The following is a 6914-nucleotide window of genomic DNA, read 5'->3' as shown; positions in this document are numbered from 1 at the left end:
AATATAGTCAATAAAAATCCAGGGTAGTAAAATAACCTTGGATCTATGTGGAGGGGGCAGGGGGAGAATCATCAATTAAAGGAGTTTATTTCTGGTTGATTTATTAAGAATTGAATTTGTGTAGAAAAAATATAAGTAGTAACATTATAGAGATGGTTTAGAGAAAGACAATACCCATTTGCTAAAATAAAGCATTGGTTTCTTATTAGGTTCTTACAACATGGCTACTCTTCAACAGCTGTAGAGCAAAGCAAATGTTGCTTTCTAGTCAAACGTGTTCATTGGAGAGCTTGGTTACTGACAGCTAAGGACCATCTAAAGATAAAGAACATTTTGTGAGATGATTCTCTTTCACCTGCTGATTAAACTGTGAAAAATCTGTGAGCCCAAATGCAAATTTCCCTGTTCCTGTTTTACTGGACAAGCTCCCAGGACTAGACTAGAGCTAATGCAAATTAGAGAATTTCCACCAGTTGATTCAGGGAAATAGCTAGTTTGAAACACAAACCTCTTGCAATGAGGTCCTGCAGAAAAATACAAAAACAGGAGCTTTGATTCTGTTAAGGAGCATAGAGGGCAATAGGATTCCTTACTATAGAATTATTTCTCTATGTAGGGAGCAGATTGACCAGATTCTCAATTTGTGACTTTATTCTCTCTCTTTTCCTCCTCATCTCTTGCCTGGTTTCTCTTTGCTCATTGTTGACTACCTGTTGAAGGTGAAACAGAACACCTTAGGGTAGACTCTCTTGCAGTATGTGCTTTTGCAGTATGCATTTTCCTAAGTCCCTCATTGGGAAATTCATTCCTAAAGAATGTTGAAAGCATAAGGGGATACATTTTGTGAGACACACAGGCAACGAATAACTTGGGTAGAAAAGACTGGTGAATTGATCTCTGCTTCATATCTGACTAAACCTTAAAAAAAATTCCATGGAAAGTGGGTGGAATATTTAAAATATCTTGTTACAAAAACCCAGACACGATTCCACAAAAGACAAAAATGTCTGGAGGCATGTTTTTGTGGATGTTAATCTCAAGCCCTTTCATATCCAGTCATGATTGGGCTCCAGAAGTTCCTTAATAATGTAAGGAATTTGGTAAATTCTTGTAACAAGTTGTTCTCTGATGTCTTCGGAGCCCTCGTGATCTGCTATAGGATCATCATCTGCCAAACTGTTCAGGAAGGGTAACAATCAGTCCTGGGCAAACATTTAAAAAATGAATTAGCAATTAACAAAATAGGGGTGAGGCTAGAGACTATTTTATAAGCTTCATTTATATTTAAGCTTGAAAGGGGACTTGGGCCAGATGGGCTAACACCTTCATTTTACAGATGAGAAAACTGAAGACCAAAGAATGTAAATGCCACAATTTAGGTTACATAACAGCTGTAGAACCAGAATGAATTGATTCCCAGCCCAAGGTTTTGTTATTAGGGCCTGCTGCCTTAGAGTCTCCCACCAGATCAAGCTGCTGGCTTGGGCAGAATTCTAATAATTGATATTTCATTTTTGATAAAAGTTTGTTTTCTGAAGCCTGCATCACATTATGTCCTTTCAGCATTGTAAAAAGGAGCTTAATTTGAATGTCCTTGCAGCATACTGCACCAACTAAGTGTACCAGCTTAGCCAGTACAGTACCATCACCAAGCTCCAAGAACACTGTGTAACTTTTCCCACCTGATGCTAGCCCCTATATGTCATGTTCAACTTTAATTTTGAAAGGCTGCCCAGTTTCTCCTGTATCTGACTAATTTTACAGAAAATGCTACTGTTAGTATATGGTTATTTTCAAGGAATCTCCCTCCTCTAAACCTGCTTCAAATTAATGCACCGAAGTAAATACAATTGAGTTATTTTTTCTATGGAAAATATCAGCATAAATAACAAGGGCATAAATAACAAACTAGTTGACTATTAAGTTGAGATATCTAAGTTTACATAAAAATTGCTATTGTGCTAAATCATGGAGCCAAAGCCAAGTATGCATATGAGACCTATCTTTTGGGTTTCTTAAGCTGTCTGTTTTTGAATGCTAGCCATCTTGAAATCATCATTTTGGGTATCCAGCTTGTCCCTTTTTTGTTTTCGTTTTTTTGTAAAAAATTATGAAGTCAGACTACTCAGTGAGAATGAAATTCTTCCTTCAGAAAGAAAAGGGAAAAATCTGAACATGGAGAAGGCCCATCTTAGAATATCTGTGACTCAAAGACTATCTTTGAGTATTATTTCTGGATTTGAGTAATCTCCATGGGTTTTAGGTGCCATAAAAGTAATGGCCTGGGAGAAGGAAAAAATGGTGATGGAAGATAAAGAAAAAGGGAGAGTAAGAAAAAAAGCAAAGTAGAGAGTAAAAAAGTAGAGAGTAAAAGGAGAGAATGGAAGTGTGGTAGAGTACTTCCAGAAATGGTTGCAAGTATATTTGTGCTGTGGTCTCTTACTCTTAGGTTGTTGTTATTGTTGTTTTTTAAAAACAGCTTTATTGAGTTATAATTGACCTATCTTAAAATTCACTTATTGCAAGTGTACAATTCAATAATTTTAAATACTTTGAGTATGGAATGACAGTGGAATGCCACTGTCACTTGGCCTCTATTGTTTCTGATGAGAAGTTAGTCATTAATTGCATTGTTGTTGTTGTTTTTTCCCTCTCTGTTCTTCAGCTTGGATAATTTCTGTGGATTTATTTTCAAATATCTCCCATATTTTCTGCCATATTACACTTTCTGTTGAAATCCTCTAGTCAATTTTTCATTTCAGTAATTGTATTTTTCAATTCTAGAATTTCCATTTAGTTCTTTTTGTTATATAATTTGCATCTCTTATTGAGATACTCTTTTTGCTGAATCATTGTTATCATATTTTCCTTTAATTCTTTAAATAGTTTCCTTTAATCCTTTGCAAAATTCCATGGTGGTCCGGCGGTTAGGACTCTGCACTTTCATTGCTGAGGGAGCGGGTTCAATCCCTGGTCAGGGAGCTAAGATCCTTCAAGACATGAGGTGTGGCCAAAAAAAAAACCGAAAACCTTTAATCCTTTGAACATATTTATAATAACCATTTTTAGGTCTTTGTTTGCTAAATCCAACATCTGGATTATCTCAGAGACACTTTCTATTGACTGCTTTTTCCTCTGGGTTTGGGTCATAATGTCTTGTTTCTTTGCATACTCATAATTTTTGTTGTTGTTGTTGAATATTGCTCATTTTTGATAATCTCTTGTAGCAACTCTGGATTCTGAATTTTTTCCCTTAAAGATTTGTTATTGTTTGTTTGTTTAATAACTTGTCTGGAATAAATCTGTGAAGTCTGTCTCCCCTGCAATGCATGGCCCCTGATGCCTTTACTCTTTTTCCTCTTTTCTTTTTCTTGTTTTTATTTTTAAGCCTGACTTCCTAGGGATCATCTATATGCCTATGTAGCTTAGAGTTCAGCCAATGATTTATCAGAGCCTGCCCTCAAATACCTTGAGTCAGTATGGTTTCTACTCACTGCTAATGGATTTGTGTGTAGGCCAGAAACTGTATTCAAACTTCAGGTAATTTTCAAGTCTGCATCAGCTTTTACTTTCTGCTGGGCTCTCTTGCTTTTCCTCTTCATATGCCCAGATTCAGCTCTGTCAACCAGGAACATGTAGGTGGCTATGCACGTGCACAGCCTCTGGTCAACCCAGGATATCTGAAGTTTATCACACCCTCAGTGGATGTTCCATTTCCTACAACTCTCTGTTAAAACTCTGGCTAGTCCAGCAGTCCATTGCTTGCCTCAAACAGGCCAGCAATTATCAGGCTAATGGAGCCCTAACCCTTTCCTTGCCACCAGATCTCCTTTTAAACTGACAATGCTCCAAATCGAGTGAGCTCTTTCCAGTAGCAGCAGCAGCAGTGCTTATTATTTTCATAGCTTGTCCCACTCTGGTTGAACTACTGAAGGAGGGGTGGTTGTAGCCCCAGGTAAAATGCTACAGACTTGTGCTGTCCTTACCAAAGTTTAGTCATTTTCATGAATAAATGCTTCTCAGTTTGTTATATGTCTTTGGTTAAGTTCCAGAATGCTTAGATGAATGTTTTAGACTGTTAGTCCAGCTTTAGAGTTGCTTTTGGGAGGAGAATAATGAAGGAGGAGATTTAGGGAATGATGCTTAAAAGTCTTTTATTTTTCTAAATCTTTAATTTTCTCAACCTCTTATCACAGGTTGGGTCCCCTGGGAAGCAGCATCTAAAATGGAGATTAGCATATCAGAGATTTATTAGGGAGTGCTCATGGCATCAGTGTCTCTGAAGGAAATGGAAGGAGGCAGAATTGGGCAGAGGAAAGAAACTGAGCTATGATGAAATTTCAACAAGAGTCCTCAGACAGACCTACAGGGAGGTCAGATAGGATAACCCATTCAGAGTTGTAGGGTAGAGGCTGGGCTTTTTCTACCCACAAAGATCTGTCACTGGATATAGGCCACCCTAGGGTAAAGGGGTGTGATTTTGGGTGACATAGTGCTCTTCAACTGATGCAAACCCTGAAGAGGGCTGACTATTGACAGCTATCAGCCAGCAGCACCTGCCCCCAGCTGGGGAAAATAAGTTCTCTGTTTCTTAAGTTGTGCACCCAGCACAACTGTTTATATTCACATTTTTCTTTCTGGAATTCTTTCCCTTTAATTTGGAAAAATTGTTTATTAGGAGAAAGTACTTTTTTAAAAATTGAGATGTAACTGACATATAACATTATATTAGTTTTAGATGTACAGTACAATGATATATGTATGTATTATAATTCTTTATTCTTTCATTTATTTAAGCAATATATAATTTTTCAGTGTGATTTTTTTTTTTTTTTTTTTTTTTTTTGGCTAGGCACTGTGTGAGAGGTTGGGGATATGACAATGAAAAATATGTACCAAGTTCCTGTTCTTGTAATGTTTATAGCCTGGGGAGGCTATTCGTATTTAATCTCCTTCCTTGAAGTCTCTTGTTTAATCAGAAATTGGTTCTAGGTCAGTAACTCAATGTAGCCTAATTTAAGACAATTTAAATCTCTCATTCAAGTCCTATGCACTTGGCTATTGTTTTCCAAATCCTTTTAAATTAATGGATAGCTTTCCTGGGTAGAATTATACTAGACTATGGTTAGAAATTTTTAACATTTGTAAATTTACAATTACCAGCTTAATGGACTGTTAGCTGAGGGAAAGACACCTCTGTATAAAAAAGTAGCATTAAAAATTAATTATAATTTTTGACAGAAAGTGGAGATAGCAGCAGTTGAATTTGTTGCTCAAGATTATCCTAGCTTCTTAGTGTTAGCCTATTATCCTTAAAGGAGAAATAGTGTATTTTAATTGTAATTACTTTTGATAAATTTTTTAAGCCTAGGAGTAAATTATTAATTAGGGTGTACATTATAAATTACTTTTTTTATTAGGTGATTTCTGTCTGATAATAGTTTCTAGGTTTTTTTTTTTTAATTAAACTATATCTCTTGGATTTATTATTAACAGCTTTGGGCTCTGTTAAGAGGGAGGCTAATCTGATTTCCACCTTATGACTCCACATGCAACTAGAAAAATGATTCTGCCTAACTGAGATAAATAGTGAATTATGTGTGGCCAATATGAATGGCTCTGGCTGAGGAACTATTTCTAAACGAAAGTTTCATTTTCACATTTTTTTTCACCATGGTATTTCACTATAGATTTTAAATTAATTTGCCTCACCATTATATACATGTCAGGAGGAATAGACCTAGGTGTTTAAAAAACTGGTCCAGTTGTGAAAAGAAATCAGGAAGAGGAAAAGAAAACTCAAGATAGAATCAACTCCAAGAGATAAAACAAATAAATTAATGGATCACTGATAATTTTCTGTTTGTGTATAAGTGGGGTACGTTGGCTAAAACTGAGTCCTTAGACTTTTTTTTTCTTTTGAAATTTCATAGGTATAAATGGAAAAAACCAAAACCAACCAATAAAAACTTTTAACAACAAAACTACTATTAAAATAGCACCATTTAAAAATATAAATCAGTTCTTTAGTTTACCTTTTGAGCAATCAATCTATTGTTTTGAAAAAACCCTTTAAAAAAATACAGTCTTGGGGAATATATATCTCATATATTACATAGCACCCCAGGAAGGTCTGGGACAGCACCTCATAACCAAACCCTTTAATATTTCTACACTAAGTAGACAAATACAGACAGTATGTAGTTGCAATCAGTTCAGGCCAGGTTTGCTACCTAATGAGTCAGCTCCAAACTTAGGAAAAAACATTGGTTTTTAGAGGTCTTTGGATTTCAGAATTGTGGGTAAGAGACTATGCATCTTTGCTAATTTTGTATATTTCTATCCCTAGAAACCTAAAGAGTCATTTATTTCCAGGAAAATATTCTGAGACTCCATATCTTGAATAACTGAACTAACCCTTGGAGGAGTTAAGCCTTTGGTGATGGTGCCTGTATTCTTTGTTTGGGGGTGGTGGGTAAGGGTGGGGTCTGTAGCCTCAGAGGTAGCTCTTACCCTCACTTTTTAAATGAAGCTGCAAGTTTATGTTTTACCCATGAACACATAGTTCCCTATTATGTTTCCTACTCAGGGAAGAGCTCTCCTAAGAAGTAGATTGGCTTATCCAGCAGCAGTGGAGCTCCCCAGAAGCCTTGTAATCCCCTTCTCTTAATGTAACAGGACAGACAAGGCACACAGAGATATAGTGCCATGAAAGAGAAAGACCAAGATAAACAGAAAAAAACTAAAACTGAAACCAAGATTATTTAGGAAACAGAATAAAATTTTAAAAGAAAAATAGAGTCAAGAAAATATTCCATGATATAAGAACAATCAGAAAAGTAAGCACTCTTGGGCTTCCCTGGTGGCGCAGTGGTTGCGCGTCCGCCTGCCGATGCAGGGGAACCGGGTTCGCG

At 36.3% G+C, this 6914-nt stretch overlaps 1 pseudogene; it reads right to left on the bottom strand.

The window, feature by feature from the left end:
• Window positions 1-1046: 1046 nt before the first annotated feature.
• Window positions 1047-6914, bottom strand: part of LOC102979720 (TBC1 domain family member 17-like) — a 99231-nt pseudogene continuing 93363 nt past the window's right edge.

The sequence above is a fragment of the Physeter macrocephalus genome, chromosome 2 (genome assembly GCF_002837175.3).
Source record: "Physeter macrocephalus isolate SW-GA chromosome 2, ASM283717v5, whole genome shotgun sequence".
NCBI lineage: Eukaryota > Metazoa > Chordata > Mammalia > Artiodactyla > Physeteridae > Physeter > Physeter macrocephalus.
The sequence above is the reverse complement of the archived record's forward strand: the minus strand, read 5'-3'. Positions and strand labels throughout refer to the sequence as shown.